General features: G+C 43.3%; 1 long non-coding RNA gene across 2 annotated transcripts in view; it reads left to right on the top strand.

Moving 5' to 3' along the window:
* Positions 1–20,177, top strand: part of LOC109251026 (uncharacterized) — a 39,557-nt gene that overhangs the window by 8,910 nt on the left and 10,470 nt on the right. Inside the window, exon 2 of one of the 2 annotated variants that reach the window (XR_002073311.2) lies at positions 16,442–16,649. This is a non-coding gene — a long non-coding RNA (uncharacterized LOC109251026). Of the gene's footprint in view, positions 1–16,441; positions 16,652–20,177 lie in introns of those variants that run through there. The other variant, XR_002073312.2, reaches the window with a different exon arrangement.

The raw sequence follows: 20,177 nt of genomic DNA, 5'->3' as shown, positions 1-20,177 counted from the left end.
AGGCACATGAAGTAGTGTGGACCTTGGCCTTCAATTAACATCACAGAGAAATGAACTCCCATCATCCCACTGGATTAGCAACATGATCAGGTGGTTTTTTTCCACCTACTATATTCCAGGACAATGCTCCAGGGAAAAGTCTAGAGAGTCAGCACTAGCTCAGTACAGTACCCGGCGCGGGGTGGGGGGGGGGGGGGGGGTGGGGAGCACTGAAGGAAAAAGAAAAGGACTTACATGTTTTTCAAAACTGCTGCCAAAAGATAAGGTTGTTTATGCAACTCGTAACACTGATCAGGGGAGGCCTGCGAAACCAGGATGGAAAGAACTTCGGTCGGCTGATAAATACACAACTCACATCAGCCAGGCAGGGAGAAGGGTTGAGTAAGGTCTTCGTGTACCAAGAGTCAAGGAGCAGTACCTTGAAGGCATATCTGGGGCGAGGTATCTTACTTCATTTGTATGGAGTGATGATTTGGAGTCTACATTCAGAAAAACAATTTTTCTAACGGAGCACCAGGCCACAGACACAGGCCTCTTAACAGACCCAGATGGTCAGTGGATTAAAATGATGACTTCCCATGTCCTGGGTGCCAGATGGCTCTCCTATTGGCCTCACACTGACCTCTGGGTAGCAGAACCTTACCATCAGGGAGCAGGCATTGGGGAGGAATTGAGGCCAACTGGGGTGTTATAAAAGGAGTCGGTCATCTGTGAGTCCTGGCTATTACCGGGAAGTGATCTAAAAAAATGAAAATAGATATGCATATCAGAAGTCAGAACAGACCTTTTACTGAAAGGCAATCTGGAGAAGTCCATTGACTTCAAGGGATTAAAACCCCGTTGATCTCTGGGTGGAGACACTGAAATTTCCTCCTGGGCTCTGAGTGTGACCAGACCGCGCCTTTGGACCTCTGTCTGGTGGGCAGGCTCCAGTGGAGGAAGCCTTACTTGGATCCTTTTGTGGAAGAACAGAGACTTTGATGAAGGCTTCTTTGGCAATGACAAGCTTTTTGCACCTATCATTAGAGTCAGGAGGCAAGTTCCAAAACCCTTCTCAAGTGGAACTTGAGGAGATCCAAGGACGTGTCATAAAGCCTGGGGAATTTGCCACTAGGCACAAGGACATAGCCACAACATAGGGGAGTATGGATGTGGGACTCCAATCCAGCCATGGGCAGAGTTCTCATCAGAGGGCACTCCACCGGCTATGCTGAGGCAGCTCTCCCAGGATGATCCCAGCTCAGAGGAGATGGTCTAAGGTGTCCGTGTGACGATTAATGACATTGGATCTTTCTCCAGTGTCAGTGTGGGAATCATGAGACTTCAGATTAAGATTTAAATGTTGGCCGAATGCTTCTGTGTGAATTATATTTTTAAGTTGTGACTTCCTTCCTGTATGTTGTGGCCGGCGCACAAACTGGAGGAGGGACAGTTGGTGTCACTCTACCGGAGACGTTTCTCCAGATTTCTGGGTGGATTCTTGAGTCAACAGAAATCGGACGGTGCTGAGAAGCAAGGTAGCCCCTTCGAGTATGAGCTCCTGGTCCCAGAGACAGAGTATTGAGCACGTGGATCCATCCATCCATTCCTATTTGGAGCTGAAGCCTCAGGAACAGTAGGAGAGGTAATTTCTGCAACAGGGTTTGCTGTTCCACAGCTGAAAGAGGAAGTAAAATTGAAGGCAGGCAGGCAGCATTTTGAAAATACTGTGGAGTTCACTGAGAGTTAACAAAGCAATCTGTCTTTATTTTATTTTTTTCCCCAAAGCAATCTGTCTTTGAAACCTCCTAAGAAATTGTCGCCGGGGATGCATCTTTTCAGACTCTTGGGATGGTCTGTCTTGTAGCTGCTGTGAAATGGAAGAATTTCCCCAGCACCATCATTGCTTTTTCAGTCACCTGCTGGAAAGACATGTGGAGGATGTGACATACCAAAAGCAGTACCAAACTCCTTGCCAAGAGGAAATCCCTGGTTAGTTGCTTCCCCGTAATGCTTTTTCATAAAATGGTGCTTAAACCATTTTTCTATAGACGATGTTGTCTCAAATAGCTTGTTCTGTGACCAGATCATCTCGTTTTCTTTCCCTCGTCTCTCTATTTCTGAGTTCTGTCTGGCTTTAAATGTGTAAACCTTTCGACCACTGAGATCATTCTCAGAACTGGGTTAGGAGGACAAAGTGTTGAGATAGAAGGAAATTTTAGCCAGCAATTTCCCAATAGCACAAGATTTCCTTTTCCTCCTTTTTTTTCTTCTTCACAGGGGAGCGGGGTATGTGGGGTGAGGACATGCCAAGCTGCCTAGGCAGGAAATACTGTCCCGTGACACCAAATTTAAAAGGAAGAGATTTTTGAAAAATGGCAACATATTTTAGTTTACTTCTTTCATTTTGCTCAATGCCACTGACTTCTTCATGCTTTGTAGCTGTTCAAAATGTTGCTTGCAACTCCCAAAGTGAGCCCCATGAAACTGACTTGAGTGGCTATGCTTTTCCTAAAATGCTGGGGCTTTTTTTTTTTTTTTTTTTAAAGGTTAATGTGTTTTTTCAGTTGGTCAGAGGATATTTAGAGACCATCCCCTGGGTGCACAGTGATGTCATGGGTCTTCAGGGATAGCAATTAAAGAGTAGGCTTAGGTTCTGCCCAGCTGTATTTACAGCCTTATGAAGGGGAAGGCCTTGTGTAGAATGAAAGGCCCTACTCCTAGAGCTGGTAGGTTGGGATGTAGGCAGCGAAAGTGGCAGGGAAGGGGCCCCGCTGTGGGGGAGATCAGCAGAAACATTCGTCTGGGATCCCAAATTCAAAATTATACAGGGCTCTGGGAAAAAATAAAAGGAAGTGGCCCAGGTAGTGTGCGCCACTGAGAGACGCTGGCAGGGAAGAGGGGACCTGAGGGGTAAGGCAACTGTGACGCGTGCGTGGTCATTCCAGACCTGGGCTCTCCCCTCTCCTGTTTCCACACACATCTGCCCACAGCAGTCATCCACCCCCAGTCCTCTTCCACGCTGCGCTCTCTCTAAAGAGAGAGGCTGTTTGTCATGGAAACGGTATGGCTTTGGAATAAGCCAGACCTGGGTTCGAATCTTCTGTCTGTGTATTGTTAACAATGTTAGACTTTATGATCCTTCCCTGTAAAATGGGCGCACCAATACCTACCATTCAGGGTACTTGGGAAGACTAAAATACATAATGTGCGTGTCAAACACACAGCACGGTGCCTGGCACACGACAAACGCTCAGTGGAGGCTTGTTCTTCAAGCCCCTTAGAGGGAGCCAGTCACAGGGATTTGTTCACATTCCTGTGTGGGTGGAACAGACAGGGCATTGAATCTGGCTCTGCTGCTCCCCAGCTGTGAGGTCCCCCGAGCTCCCCGCTTCCCAAAAAGAACATGATATTAGAAGGTCATTGTCAGGATTGGAAAGAGAAAATAGTAGAGCTGGTTTCCATCTTTAAACTTCTTTGTAATGTGCCATCCGTACACCCCGAAATGCCCCATGTGCAGCTGTACCCCTGACATTGCCTTAGCTGGAGCCCCTTCGGGAGCCCCAGCCAGGGATCTAAGCTGCCTCGAAGTCCCAGGGATGGCCACTTCCAAAACAAGCCTTGCCTCACTTTCCATTTTTACAACTGCCTTCACTGTTCAGTGTGACCTGATTTTACCTGAGAAGCCAATTCCAGCGTCAGGATAGAGTTCCCCTGAGCTCCGACCAAGCCTCATTTGTCAGAGTGTCTTCTGCCCTATCACACTTGTCCTACCCGTCTCCTTTCCAGGGCTGGTCTTGCAGGCAGCAGCTTGATTTGTGCCCATGAAGGGAAAACCGGGCTCAATAAACCTAAGAGAAAATCCAATAGTCTAAAGAAGTCTGTGCTCAGGTGTCCAGGGGAAATGACCTTGTTTCATAAGGAACAGTTATTGCTAGCTCATTAGCATTATTGTGCATCCAGACTTCATGTGTGCAGGAGAGGAGAAATAATTTCCCTCTACCTTTCTGAGTTCTTAGCCGAGACCTCTGTGATAGCAGACAGATTAGCAAGAGAAAAACAGATGTTCATTAACATGTATACCTCCTGTATATACCTGTATATACTAATATAATGTACATGTGTATGCATTTACATGTATACTTATGTGTGTGGGAGATACTCAGGGACAAATGAACAACTCAAGTGAGTTAGGATTTGGGTTTAAAAGCCATCTTAATAGAGAAAGGGGAAGGAGAATATAGGCCTTTCAGGAGAGAGGAAATGATTTTTAGGAAAGAAAAATGGGCCCTTGGAAGAATAGATGGGTGGTGTGACAGTTTGTGACAAAGTTAGTTTGGGTGCGGGGTTGACTTCTAGGCTCCTTTCCTGTGACAAGAGTCAGTTCTCCCAGGTTGATGAGACTCACAGGAGGGGATTTATGACAACTGAGTTCCTCTTGGAGTATCTGCCTTTAGGCAGATGAGGGGAGTTCAGAGAAAGCCTCTCCCTGTATTTGCTTACAGCTCAAAATAATCAATATAAAGAAGCAGTGGGGTGCCTGGGTGGCTCAGTTGGCTAAGTGTCTGACTTCAGCTCAGGTCATGATCTCACAGTTTGTGGGTTTGAGCCCTGCATCAGGCTCTGTGCTGACAGCTCAGAGCCTGGAGCCTGCTTCACATTCTGTGTCTCCCTCTCTCTCTGCCCTTCCTCTGCTCACGCTCTGTCTCTCTCTGTGTCAAATATAAATAAACATTAAAAAAATAATAAAAAATGTAAAGAAAAACTCACTGAAGCAGCATATTTGGGGGTGCTATGTCATATTTTGGGGTGGCACATTCTGTTGCCCTTCATGTGCGATCACTGATAAAAGATGACAGTTTTGAAGAGAAAACCAGGAGCACCTTTGGGACCCGTTGAAGGCAAAATAAGGGCTCTGCTGTCCCTTCGCATAAGCGGTCCCATACAATGTACACAGGCATCGGGTATTTAATGAAACGCTCTCAAGTGGGTAGGAGGCAGGAGACTAGGAAGATTTCCCTGGTATCTTGCACAGTGAGTGTGAAATGCAAGTTTTTGCCAGTGTTTACACATCCCCTGCCAAAGCCCAAGGAGGAACGGAGTAAATGGCCGCGAGGGAGAGGGGTTTGATTATCAGATGGTTAAACGTGGCATGATAGCGTTCTACGAGAAGTTTTGAAACAAGTCAACATATGTTCCCTTTGCTTCCCACAGACCCGAACAGAAAACATCTGGAGGTACACACAGCGGCGCTACGTGAAACATCTGTGTGTGACTCACACGCTGGGCTGCTTGCTCTTTGCCGGCTCTTGACTCCATTCCCACCCTTCCCGCCTTTCTCCAGAGGGACCGGAAGCCTGTGAACTACACTTCCCAGACTCCCCAGCGGGCTGGCTTCCACTTAGCTTCTACCCGTGGGGCAGACAGCAGTGGGAGGCTGCAAGGGAGGTGGGAGAAAAAGCCAATTTTTCTTCCATGTCTGCTGAAGGCTTTGGCAACAGCAGGTGAATGTGGGTTTGTGCTCAGGTGGTAGAGTTTCAACAGCAGTGGGGCAGGGGGGCTTCTGCAGCCTCTGCAGGGCAGAGTTCCCGAGCTCTGGCTCTGGCTCAGGCAGCAGCAGCAGTGACAGGCAACCCTGGGTGGGAGTTCAGCCTCCTGGCTTCCTGAAAGACGGCCCGACAAGAGCAGTGGAGCAGTGGGTATACCAGCAGCCTCAGCAGCAGAGCGGCTGCGGATTCTGGATCACACCATTTTTTCTTGGGCTCATTCAGCCTTGGGATGGTAGTCGCTTCCTGCTGTTACTGATCTCTGAATGATCTCAGCTTCCTTTTCATTTTCCTCCAGCCCTTCACATGTTGTGAACCGCCCCTCTGTTTGAAATTCCTATAGTAGTTTCTGTCCTGCTGACTGGACACTGACCGACGTAGACACATATAAACTAAACACAAACATTGAAGGCAAACCAAACTACCGTTTCACTGTGTTTAATCCCCTATTCCACCTGTATTTTGGAATTTACAGAAAGGAAAGGATAGGCAGCACTTTACCCCCCAAAATTAGCAAAATTCAGTTCCTGCCGTATGTCCTGCAGGTTCCACCAAGCCGGAAAAGAAGTTACACAAGTATTTTATCGTTTGTATTTATTTTAATGTTTATTTATTTTGAGAGAGAGTGTGCACGAGTGTGGGAAGGGGCAGACAGAGAAGGAGAATCCCAAGCAGGCTCTGCGCTGTGAGCACAGAGCCGGATTCGGGGCTCGGTCTCATGTGCCGTGAGATCGTGACCTGAGCTGAAACCAAGAGTCGGGTGCTCAACCAACTGAGCCACCCATTTGCCCCAACACAAGTATTTTATTTTAATTTTTATTATTTAAAAAAATTTTTAATGTTTATTTTTGAGAGAGACAGAGAGAGAGACAGACAGACAGAGCATGAGCAGGGGAGGGGCAGAGAGAGAGGGAGACACAGAATCCGAAACAAACAGGCTCCAGGCTCTGAGCTGTCAGCACAGAGCCCGACACAGGGCTCAAACCCACGAACTCATGAACTGTGAGATCATGACCTGAGCTGAAGTCAGATGCTCAGCCAACTGAGCCACCCAGGCACCCCAACAACACAAGTATTTTAAAAGAAGAAATTTTCCTTGAGGGAGGCCTGTCTCTGACCTTAGTCTTTTTTAAAAAAATGTTTTTTAGTGTTCATTTATTTTTGAGAGAGAGAGAGAGAGAGAGAGAGAGAGAGAGAGAGAATGCAATTGGGGGATGGACAGAGAGAGAGGCAGATACCAAATCTGAATCAGGCTCCAGGCTCTGAGCTTTCAGCACAGAGCCTGACGTGGGGCTCAAACTCATGAGCCGTGAGATCATGAGCTGAGCTGAAGTCGACGCTTAACTGACTGAGCCACCCAGGTGCCCCTATAACCTTAACCTTTAATGACATTAATAACAGGTGTGCTTTCACCAAGTGTTTTTTATATGTCAAGGCTCCCAAATATGTTATTATATTTAATTATCAAAATAACTCTAGAATTTAGTTATTAGTCTAATTTCATAATGAGGAAAAGATTTTAATGGCACTGGTTGCTTGTTTAGTGGCTAAACGTCCCTCTCTAGTATGCACGCTCTTTGCAGTGTAACCTAGCCGTCCCTCCCATGCAGCAGCGCAGTTTAGTTCTTCACCGCCTCCCCCTTCCCAGAATTGTGAGGACCTTGTGACCTACTCTGGCCTATAGAACGTGCCAGAAGAGACATGCATGTGAGTTCTGGAGCCCCCGCTCAAGAGGTGTGGCAGGTTCTGCCCTCATTCATTTGGACCATTGTCCTATAATGCCTATAACAGCAGCATGTATAGCCCTATTAGAGGATGTGAGGCTATGTGGAGAAGAAACAAAATGCACCAGCTGACAGCCAAGTACCCACTTCTCGCGTGTGAGTGTGGCCATCTTGGACCTTCCAACAAGTTGCCTTTCACTGAAAGCAACTACGTGAGCAAGCCAGACAAAACTAGAAGAGGAACCACCCGGGTGACCCACAGATTTATGAGAAATAAGAAATCATCACTGTTTTCTTTTTTCTTATTTTGAGAGAGAGAGAGAGCTAGCTAGAGAGTGTGTGAATGGGGGAGGGGCAGAGAGAGAGGGAGAAAGAGAATCTCAAGCAGGCTTCTGTCTGTCAGTACGGAGCCCGACTTGGGGCTCAGTCTCATGAGCCATGAGATCATGACCTGGGCCAAAATCAAAACTTAGGTGCTCAACCTAATGAGCCACCCAGGTGCCCCTAATCGTTATTTTCTTAAGCCACTAAATCTATAGTCAGCAATATATAACTGATAAAGTGCCATTTGTTGTTTGCACCAAGCCTCTATCCTACCTTCATTTGCTGATAGCATCCCAAATCCCTTCTGCTGTACTTGCTAAGAAGATGCGCATCCCCCTCCTGGTCAAGGGGCATGCATGTGACTTGGACTGGTCCCATTGGATGCTCTGTCTCTGGAATTTGATTCATGACCAGAGGGAGGAAAATTCTGGATAAAACTATTAAGATCTGGTTTCTGCCATCGAGATGCTTTGGAGCTGTTGGTTCTTATCTGCTCCAAATCTTTGCCTGAATCAGTTTCTGATGCTCGTGACCAAGTACCCCTGGCTGATATACTGTGACAAATTAAGAAGCCACCTCTAAGTCATTCTGCTGTGGGCAGCAGCACTGCAACTTGAACCCACATCTGTCCTGTTTACCTTCCACGTATCCATGTTGCCTCCCCAGTTGCCTCCAGTCTAGTTTCCTCACGCATTTTCGCATCTTGAAGATGCCTGGCCTTTCTCAACAGGCACTTATAAGGACCGATGATCCCGCTGTGAGCTGTAACTTGACATCGATATAGGGTCTCTCACCCAATAAATGTGGTAGTAACCACAGAAGGGGCTTTTTAAACTGGAGAAATAGTGTGTGGAGCACAAAGTGGTGGATTTTTTCGAGATTTATTGAAGCGTAATTGACATATGGCAAAATGTACAATATTTGAGTGCACGTATTTAAAGTGTACAGTTTGAGAAGTTTTGTCATATGCAGCTACCCACAGAACCATCGCCACAGCTGCGATGATGAGCATCCATCACCACCAAAAGTTTCATTTCCTTGTGCCCCTCTGTGAGTCCTCCCCCATCTCTAGCCCCCATCAAGTAAAGCCCATCTGCTTTCTGCCACTATAGATTAGCTCGTACTCTCCAAAATTATATATAGAAATCACACATCCTGCATCTTTTTCTCTAGTTTCTTCTGTTCAGCATAATCTGGACATTCGTCTGTGCTGTCATACATCAACAGTTTATTCCTTTACATTGCCGAGTACTATTTCATTTGCACAGATAACACCACGGCGTGTTTATCTATTCATTTGTCGAAGGACATTTGGGTCGGTTCTTGTTTTGCGCTATTGCCAATCAAGCTTCTATGAACATGCATGTAGAAGTCTTTGGAGGGACACATGCTTCCATTTCTCTTAGGTAAAATCTAGGAGTGGAATGAGTGGATCATATAATAGGTGTGTATCTAAATTTTTAAGAAACTGCCACTCTATTTTCCAAAATACTTAACACTGTTTTGCACTCCTACTAGCAGTATGTGAGGGCTCGATTCCTCCACGTTCTCGCAAAACTTGTTGTGTTCAGTCTTTTAGATTCTGACCATTTTAATAAGGTATAACGGTGTCTCATTATGGTTTTAATTTACTCTAATGACAAATTCTGTTGATCGTATTTTCGTGTAGTTATTTTATCTTCTTCAGTGAGGGGTCTGTTAAAATATTTTGACCATTTAAAAATCGGGTTTGTTTTTTTATTATTGAATTTTGAGAATTCTTTATATGTTCTGGATATAAGCCCTTTTTCAGATATGTGCTTTGAAAATATTTTCTCCTAGCTTGTGACTTGTCTGTTTTAATAGCATCTTTTGAAGAGCAAGTGTTTTACATTTTGATGAAGTTAAAGTTAATCAATTTGTTTTGAATGCATCGTGTTTATGGTGGTATATGTAAGAGATCTAACCCAAGGTCACAAATATTTCCTTCTAGAAGTTTTACAGTTTTAGGTTTTCCATTTAGTTGTATGATCCATAGTTTTCATATATTGTGCAAGGTATGGATTGAGCTTTTTGTGTATGGATTACCAATTGCATTGGCATCGTTTGTTGAGATGACACAGTAGAAAAATAGGAAAGACTCATTCTCCATTTACTTGCTTTTGCATCTTTGTAAAACATTGATTCTCCATTCATGTGTGGGTCCCCTGTCCCCTGTCTCAACTTTTTCTTATGCTCCCTCACTGTATTTGTCTATCTTCATGCCAAAATTATTCTTTCTCAATGACTGTACCTTTAGAGTAAGCTTTGTGATCTAGTCATATTAATCCCCTTCTTTTTAAATTCAGCTCTTAAAAAAAAAACCAAAAAACTTGTTTTGGCTATTCTAGGTCTTTTACATTTCCATAAAAATTTTAGAATCACGGGGATGCAAGCTGGTGCAGCCACTCTGGAAAATAGTATGGAGGTTTCTCAAAAAAACTAAAAATAGAAGTAGCCTATGGCTCAGCAATTGCACTACTAGGCATTTATCCAAGGGATACAAGTGTGATATTTCGAAGGGACACATGCACCCCCATGTTTATAGCAGCACTATCGACAAGAGCCAAAGTGTGGAAAGAGCCCAAATGTCCATTGATGGATGAATGGATAAAGAAGATGTGGCATATATACATAATGGAGTATTACTCAGCAATCAAAAAGAATGCAATCTTGCCATTTGCAACTATGTGGATGGAACTGGAGGGTATTATGCTAAGTGAAATGAGTCAGTCAGAGAAAGACAAAAATCATATGACTTCACTCATATGAGGACTTTAGGAGACAAAACAGATGAACATAAGGGAAGGGAAACAAAAATAATAAAACAGGGAGGCGGACAAAACAGAAGAGACTCATAAATATGGAGAACAAACTGAGGGTTTCTGGAGGGGCTGTGGGAGGGGGGATGGGCTAAATGGGTAGGGGCACTAAGGAATATACCCTGAAATCACTGTTGCACTATATGCAACTAATTTAGATGTAAATTTTAAAAAATAAAAATTTTAGAATCAGCTTATTACTTTCCACACACATACAAATGTGCTGAGACTCTGATTGGAATTGCACTGGAGAGGTCAATTTCAGGGAGAATGCTCATCTTAACAATGTTGGATCAGTCCTCTTTCTAAGAACATGGTATATATCTCCTTAGTTGTTTAGACCTTCTTTAGTTTCTCTCTGCAGTATTTTATAGTTTTCAGTGGACAGATATTTTAGTTGTGTGAGATTTATTCTTAAATATTTCTGATCTTATTTTAAAAGGTGTTTTTTTCTTATAATTTCCATTTCAATGGTTTGTTGTTAGTATGTAGAAATACAATATCCATTCTTGTTAAAACAAAAAAACAAACAAAAAAACCCAAAACTCTTAGCAAACTAGGATTACCTATTTAAGGCAATAGGGAAGGATTTTTATTGGGCTCTCGTGCCAATCCAGGCAATGCTATCCGTGTGCTTTTAGCTACGTACCTCACACTGACACCTGCCTACCACATCCTGTTCAACAGAAAGGAATGTCTTTTTATCCTTTGAGAAAACATCCTTTTTGTTCTCGGTGAACATCTTCTCAAATAATAAGTCGGATTGAGAAATGAACAAAATGTGGTGTATACACATGCCATGGAATATTATCCAGCCATAAAAAGGAATAAAGTTGTAAATAAAAAGGAATAAAGGCTACAACATGGAGGGACCTTGAAAACATGTCGCCAAGTGAAAGAAGCCAGTCACAAAAGGACAAAAACCGTATGATTCTGCATATGTAGGGTACCTGGAATAGACACATTCTTAGAGATAGAAAGTAAATCAGAAATTACTAGGGGCCTTACTGTTTAATGGGTACAGAGTTTGAAATGATGACAAAAGTCTTGGCAATGGTGGTGTTGGTGGTACAACCTTGTGAATGCACTTAATGCCACGGTATTGTAAACTTAACAATGGTTAAAATGGTAAATGTTATGTTGTGTGTATTTTACCTTGATATACCAAAATGAAAATAAAATACTGGATGCCTTGGGCCATCAGGTTCCATGCAGGGCCCTTTTGCTGAAAGAACAGACAAGACTATGTTTCCAAAGCTTTTCCATCCCAGATCACTTGCAAACTTCCTCTTTTAGCTGGACATCCCCTCCCCAACCATTTCTACTGACCTTACCACTCAGCTTCTAGTCTCAAACCCACCAGTGAAACTTTCCAGAATGACAGAAAGACTGGGGAATGGGTTTGTTTGAAGCCATCATTTTTTGGTTTTAATCAAAAAATTTTAAATATTTTAAGAGCAAAATTGCTATATAAAGTAAGCTAAAATATAACTGCAACTTTAGGGGAACTTCATTACACATGGTATCGATTCCCAGCATGTGATCGGCCTGTTTTTATTCTCCTTTGCTCTTCTCTCAGAAAGTAAGAATAAAATGGCCTTGCTTAAATATAACAACCTAACCTCTTGTTATTTCCTTGTATTAGATGGGTTTCTAAAATTTACCTGGAGGTCTCTCAAGCTGGCTCTGTGGCTAGGATGCTTAGAGAATGGTTGTGTTCTTTATAACCACTCATATAAGGTTTGCTTTTTACGTTTCAGGAGGCAGAAAATCCCTTAAAGATTTTCTTTGTAAATAAGAACTTTTACATAGAACTGATTATATATTTCACCTAACATGGGGAAGCTTTTGCCCAAGAGCAGTGTGCAGGGCTTGAACCTGACTCAAGGTCACCAATTAACCCATTTTTTTTTAACGTTTATTTATTATCGAGAGACAGAGAGAGACAGAGCGTGAGCATGGGAAGGGGCAGAGAGGGGGGAGACACAGAATCCGAAGCAGGCCCCAGGCTCTGAGCTGTCAGCACAGAGCCCAACGCGGGGCTCGAACCCACAAACTGCGAGATCATGACCTGAACCCAAGTGGGATGCTTAACCGACTGAGCCACCTAGGTGCCCCTCAATTAACCCATGTTTGAGAAGAACCTATGTATAATAAGAAGAAATGAATGTGGAACTGGCTGTTAACAGATGCTGATAGTTACTTTTATGTGTCCAACGTTATTCTGGATGTTTCTGTGAGGGTGTTTTTGGATGTGATTAACATTGCCCTCCATGGTGTGGGTGGGCCTCATCCAAACAGTTGAAGGCCTAAACAGGACAAAAGCTGACCTCCCCCAGGCGAGAGGGAGTTCTACAGCCGACTGCTTTGGGGCTTGAACTGCATTGGCTCCTTCCCGAGTATCCAGCCTACTGGCTCACCTGCAGATTTGGGTTTGCCAGCCTCCATAGTCCCGTGGGGGTAATTCCATTGGATAAAATTCTTTCTCTGTATACACATATCCTTTTGGTTCTGCTTCTCTGGAGAATCCTGACTGAAACACAGATCTAGGCCTGAGTCCTCTGCTATATATTTGCTGAATAATTTTAGTAAGTCAGTTCACCTCTCTGAGCCTGAATTTCTTCATCTATAAAGTGAGATGTTTATATTACCTTGAAGTGTCCTGGAGAGAACGTATCCACATCACGTGACGTAGCATGGGCACTGAACAAAGGGTAGCTTTTAAGAGGGAACACTACGAACTTGAAACTAAAGAAACCATTTCTCCTCCCCTTAAGGAGCTTATACCCCTTTGCAGGAAACAGAAATAACAATGGGGGTGCTGTGTGCCAATACCAAATCAGTAGAGTTACCTGTTCAGGCTCTTGGGTATGAAGAAAACCAAGCACCCTACCCCCAAATGTGCCACCTTGGCGTAAGGATTGTCTTGAGCTAAAGGAAATTAGCTCTCTCCCCTCTCCCAGTCTAAAAGCAGAACATGAATTTCCATTTATAAAGGCGTGTCTCTTGCCCTATCAAGACAAGAACTCCAGAGAACTCTGAGCCCCAGAGGTGACTCTTATTTGCATGACAAACCTTTCTGAACAACACTATTTACTTTTCCTTCCCTTAACTTCCCATAAGTTACCGCCAGAAACCCCCAACTCCTTTTCCTTTGTCTCGCCTAAAATGATATGTGTGTATGTATACATATATACACACATATATACATATATACACACATATATACATACATACGTATACATGTGTGCGCATATGCCCCAAATACTAATTCCCTCCTTGAATCATGTCTCTTTGCGAACTCCAGTGCATTCTGATATAACGAAATCTGTTCTTGTTTTTTTTTTTTTTTCTTGTTAATCTGTCTTCTGTCAACTTTATTTGCAGGTCCTCCAGCTATTGAATGTGGGAAGGTAGAGAAAAAGAAAGGTTTATCTCCCCTATCGTATCATTCAAAATATAGGAGATTTTGTGATTAAGGCTTGACCCCCTGAACAGATATTACCAATCTCCAGTCTTAAACCTATTCTTCTCCTCTTGAATTGATGGTATATCGACTTAGAGAAAATAATAACAAAGATATTTAGATGAGTAACACTGGCAGCTAATTAGGTAGAATAGCTGGAAAAGTCTAAGAGCAAAATAGTCCAAAAAAAAAAAGTAAAGGGATCCATAATCATAGGTGGATTATAGTCAGTTTATTTTTGTTAGATGTTGAAATTAGATCTGTTGAGTTATATATTGTCTGAGCTTCAGTTTTGCTCATCTATAAAATTCGGTTAGTGGTATAGGGGGAATGCAGCGAAAGTTCGAGTCCTTGAATAATGGAAAGACAAATGGTTGACAGTCACGGAGTCAAAAACTTTACCAAACCCGAGGCTAGGTGGTCCCAAGGCAAAGACAAGTGGAATTAACAGAGAATCATATTTTATTTTTATTTTTTAGGTTGATTTATTTAAGTAATCTCTACACCCAAGGTGGCAGTCATACCCATGACCCTGAGATCAAGAGTCTCATGCTTTTCCAACTGAGCCAGCCGGGTGCCCCGAGAATTGCGTTTTAATGACAGAGATGACAGGGTAAATGGAGAAAGGAGATTGATTCTGGAAAAATGGAAAGAACAGCAGAAATACTGGGAACCTCCTGATTCTGAGGGCCTGTTCAAGAATTTAATCTTCAAAATACTTTCCCAACCTCATTTTTAGTGAAGGAAGTTATATTAAAAAGAGTAATATGGAGAACTTGTGCCTCTATGAACCAGAATAAGTCTAGTTTCTACAACACTCAGGGTGACCAGTTGGTCGAGGCAAAGGAACGTGGAGACTCCTGATGTCAGTGACCTAGGGCTACTACAACTGGCCGTCCTGACCTTAAGAGGATTCTAGGTGAGCCCAGAAAACAAGATATTTTGTCAGACCCAAGTTCAACCATGTGGCCCTCATGGAGTATATAACATACTGTTTGTTGATCAGGCCAGTACCCAAGGAGGAGTCAGCTGTGTGCATGCCTCCGTGCAGGGATTCTCCAACGTCCAGTTTACAGATGAACACAGAAGGGGCCATGGAAGCCTGCAGAGTATGCGTTCCTTTTCTGCTCTTTTCCTGCACAGGTGCCAATGCATTAAAAGTGAGAGCAAAGGGGAAGCCTGTGTTTTGATTAGGTGCCGAGCAATATTTGCACTCTGATTCCTGTCCTAGACTACAGAGAAAGGGATTCTACAAACTTATATTTGGAGAGGGGATTTCTTGTTACTCCCTAAATTCCTAACTTCAGCTCAGCTCTCCCATCAGTACAGAGGGGTTTTCTTCACTGAGTCATAAAGATAACCTCCAGGCTGTCTCCAGAGGTAAGAGGAAGTTGCCTTATATTAGCATTTTTAACGTATTTTTAAGAAGTACAATTCATTTAACAAAAATTTAATACACATCAATTCTTTATGTTTATTGCTATTAATTTTTGCAGAGGAAAAAAAAGGTCCCAACCCTCAAAGATTTTATAACTGGGAATCAAACATAAAATTAACTAAGGCTATACACAAAGTACACTAATATTATTGATTTTAATAAAGGAGCACTAACCTTCATGGAGGATCTCCTGTGTTCCCGGTACTGGCATAGAAACTTTCATTTACCCCTCTGATTAGGCTGCCCACCTCAGTGAGAGATACTATCTGCATTTAACAAAAGAAAGCTCTAGGCTCAGAATGGTTAAGGAACCAGGTCCTCCCACCCAGAGTTTTGATTCAAATTCCAGGAATCGTTCTACTACATCAAACGTGATGATAAATATCACAAGCTTTTATCAAGAATGATCACTGGATTTTGCTGTGTCCAAAAGCACACCATTTCCTTGGCTTCCCTGAACAGCCCCACTCCCAGCTAGACAAGTACAAGGCCTTATAAGTACAACTCGTCTGCATTCCATTGGCATAAATTCCTATCACATAGCCTTTTCCCTTCCCTATTTCCCATCCTCTGGCTTTTAAAGAGGTAGTTGCCCTTCAAGGAATTTTTTTTTTTTTTTTTTTTTTGCCACTAACAAACAGCAAAGGCCCTTTCTGAAAACTTTGCTGTCCAGTAACACCTCTGTGGAATCATTCAACACATGACAATTTTGTGTGACCATATGTTCCTGTTGGTTTTGTTCTCGGAGTGGTCACAAAGCTAAGTGCAAGGCCAGGAGCGAAAAAGAAGTTAAACTGATGGTATGACTTTCTATCAGCTTTCTCTGCTGTTTTGCGGTGGGTGAGCCCTCACACATCACATATACGTACACGCCTTTATGTGATATTTATAAGTGCATCTGAGAAGAATGGAAGTTTCACGTTGACCAGTTAAGGTAGACCATGACTTGGCCATTCTAAATGTCACGCAGATAATGCCCAAAAGAGCTCATCCCCAAATCACATGTTGGCTCTCAATTGATCATTTTGTTAACGTTAAGATTAGACAGGAAATGTTGTTTTTAGAGAGTCTGGAATTTTAATAAGTCTAAAGACTCCTGATGGTCTTATTTATTTTATTTGCAGGGTTCCCCAAAGGAATTTCACGGCGCACTCCACAGCCAGAAGTAAGCATCTTCTTACTTAGCAAAACAAAAGTTGATGGACACAGACGGAGAGTCCCACCCTGGTGTATCCGTGGTACAAAGATGTGAGATTGGGAACAAAGAAAGAAGCAGACCACAATGGGTGGCAGCACGTACCCATATTAAAAGGACCAGCAAATAGTGCAAAAGTAAGTTTGAGCGGGGAGGTTTTCTGTGCCTTTTGAAATGATGTAAAAAGAACACTGGAATCAGGCCAGAGGGGAGAAACGGTAGCCTCAAGGGGCTTTTGCTGGCTGCAGGACACCAGCCTGGTATCCTAGTATCATTCAAAAGCTGAACTGATTCATCCACACACACAAACATACAAACAGGAACACACACATTTAAAAAAAATGGTTCCTGGAGTGGCAGCGTGTCCTCTTTTAATTCACCCCTAGCTCAATGCCATTTAGTTAGTTTTATTACTCCTTCTAATAAACGGGCTGGGGAGGTTTGCTATGAAAGGGTTTAATGGTGAAGAACCAATATGCAAGGTCCTAGAAATATAACAACACCTGTTACAACAAAGGTCCTTAACAATACGTGCCTGCTTTCTAGAGCTTTGGGGGGAACTCGTTAAACTAAGGGACACAGACATTCATATGTGGGCTTATGTGCCTCTGAACTTCATTACCAGGTGCTTTGTTACAATGAAAGCAAGTCTCAGACTGAATTTGGCCATAAAATAAACATTTGGAAGCCAGCAGGCATGAAAAAGTTGTACAACCAGTTCTGTAAACTCAGTGAAGTACAGTTCTCTGTCCTACTGGCTCTCAGACAAATTCCTTGCATAACAGACTCGCTTAAGGCAGATGTGACAACATTCTAACAGCAAGATTTAGCTCCACGTTCAGTCAGAGTCAGGTGAGAGAAACTTCCTACAAAGCTGTGGATACAGATCGGTTTCAAATCCTAAAACAGAGATTGCATTGGGAAGGGCATGCATTATCAACTGTTCTGTTGATACTTGTTTTGTTTTTGGGTTGTTTGTTGTTGTTGTTTGTTTTGTTTTTAAGTAGGCTCTGTGCCTAGCTCAGAGCTCAACGCGGGGCTTGAACTCATGACCTTGAGATCAAGACCTGAGCTGATATCAAGATTCAGACTCTTAACTGACTGAGCCACCCAGGCGCCCCGATAATACCCTGTTTTAAGTAAGGTCAGGAGTGTCTGATACAGTATTTTCAACAAACTCATGTATCTTGAACATCATTAATGCCACCAATGACCATTACTTCTAAGATCCATTATGCTAAACAACAAAGCCGTTGGTTCTTATGGGGAGTGGAGACAGGGGAAGTGCTTTCTAGCAGCCTCTAGAGCATCTGATACTCCTTCAAATTCCAACAAACGTTCCCCGGAGTGTGTATTCATCCTCTGATAGAGTCTTTCAACATTACCTGCACCTGCACCAGAGACTGATCCCACACTGCCTATGCTGAAGTCCTTTGAGGGTCATTGCAGACGTTATAGCATTTCTCTTAAGACATTTTATTGTTTCTAATCAGAGCCCAGTCAGGGGATGGGGGACCCAGACCTACAACTGGGCTCTGGACTTAAGAGAGCCCTCTCTCTCCTGTCTCCGTGGTCTGGAGTCTTGGACAGAATCTGCCTGTAGACAAACAGGCCTGTCTCCTCACACCTATGCCTTGGATCAGCCCTATTTCAAAGGTGATGCATTAAGAGCTTAGAGCTTGGTTCCTTCACCGGCTCATCAGTGCAATCTGCCCACGGAAGTGATTTTTTGCCTCAAGTAATTCATTTGAATTCCAACATTTTCTTTCCGAAACTCTTACATGACCTGATGTTTTATGATTTGCTAGGAAAGTGCCACAGTGTCAGCTCTGTTAACACCAGCCAAAACCCCATCATAAATACTACACTCAGTGGCCTTTGGCAAAGACACTCTTCTTGACCAAACTTTAGCCAGGCCCCTCTAAGCCCTCTTTCTCACTGGGCCTCACCAGTGGGCCCTGTCTTTGGCCTCCCTAGACCAGTTGTAGCAAGAATCCTGCTAAGTCACTTTAGTGACTTCCCCCACCCTTGATATCTGACCAGCCTGGTCTGCTGTCAGCAAGAATCCTAAGTCAATTTAGCAACAATCCCCTACCTGTAATGTCTCCTCTTAGTAATTTTCTTGTCTTTTCTTTCTTTCTCTTTCAGACTCTTTCCTTTTTTCTTTTTCTTCCTTCTTTCTTTCTTTTCTCTTTCCTTTTCTTCCTTCCTTCCTCTTTCTTTCTTTCTTTCTTTCTTTCTTTCTTTCTTTCTTTCTTTCTTTCTTTCTTTCTTCTTTTTCTTCCTTTCTATTTATTTTTGAGAGCGAGAGGGTGCAAGCGATTGAGGGGCAGAGAGACAGAGAGAATCCCATGAGGGACAGAGAGAGAGAGAGGGAGGCAGGCTCACCTGGGGCTTGTGTTTTACCCAGAGCTAGGTTTGGGCTCACCCGAAGTGGGATTCCAACTCACAAAACTGTGAGATCATTACCTGAACTGAAGTTGGACACTCAACCAACTGAGCCCTCCAGGCGCCTCCTGATCCTTTTTCTACAGGAACTTCTCAGTCAGCTGAACCTCCCCTTCATAAATCCCTCCTGACTGTATGTTTCACCGCCACTGTGCTAATGTCTCGCTGGCATGATTTTACTCGGGATAATTTGGAACTTTGGTGGCTCCCTGGACTGACTAATCTAAGACCTCTCCCTTCACATCACTTCCATTCCTCCTTCCTCTTTGTACCACTTTTGATCTTCCCTTAGCTCCCTTGAATCCTTTCATGTATCCTCCTTTAAGTCCCCTGCCTCCTTCATCCTTCTGTCCACCTTGACAGACTTTTCCTTTCCTGTTCCAGCCCCTCAGTTCCCACAGTTACTTGAACTTGAGGCCCCCTGTCCCCAGGCAGGGGCTCTCAAGGAATTTAAGGACTCCCAGAAGCAACTACATATCAGGGCAAAAGAAAATCTTAATAAAAGTTTCCTCCACAGATATTGGTGGAAAGCCTTAGCCCTCATATTAAACAGGTAACCTTGGGGGTGAGTGGGTGGCTCAGTAGGTTAAGTGTCTGAGTCTTGATTTCTGCTCAGGTCACGATCTCATGGTTCGTGAGTTCAAGCCCAGCATTGGGCTCTGTGCTTGGGATTCTCTCTCTCCCTCTGTTTCCACCCCTCCCCTGTTCTCTCTCTCTCTCAAAATAAATAAGTAAACATTAAAAAGAAGTTTTTAAGGGGCGCCTGGGTGGCTCAGTAGGTTGAATGGCCGACTTTGGCTCAGGTCATGATTGCATGGTTTGAGCCCTGCATCGGGCTCTTTGATGACACCTCAGAGCCTGGAGCCTGCTTCAGATTCTGTCTCCCTCTCGCTTTGCCCCTCTCCTGCTTAAGCTCCATCTCTCTTTCTCTCTCTCAAAAATAAATAAACATATAAAAATTTTAATAAAATTTTTTTTAAATAAACAGGTAACCTAGGGCAATAGGGAATGATTTCCCTATTTCCAGATTGAATTAATTTCCTGAGTGCCCAGGGCTTCAACTTTTCCCCGTATCCTGGAGAAATCACGTTCTCTATGTCCTAAATTTTGTGTCATGAGAAAATGCTCACCTGATAACATGTTTGCAGCTGATTATATTTTGGGGTCCATGAATTTTTAAAAATGTTTATGTATTTATTTTGAGAGAAAGAGAGAGA

This window comes from Panthera pardus, unplaced genomic scaffold (genome assembly GCF_024362965.1).
Source record: "Panthera pardus isolate Hobbes unplaced genomic scaffold, ASM2436296v1 HiC_scaffold_13, whole genome shotgun sequence".
Lineage (NCBI taxonomy): Eukaryota > Metazoa > Chordata > Mammalia > Carnivora > Felidae > Panthera > Panthera pardus.
This window is presented reverse-complemented; position numbering and strand designations above follow the sequence as displayed.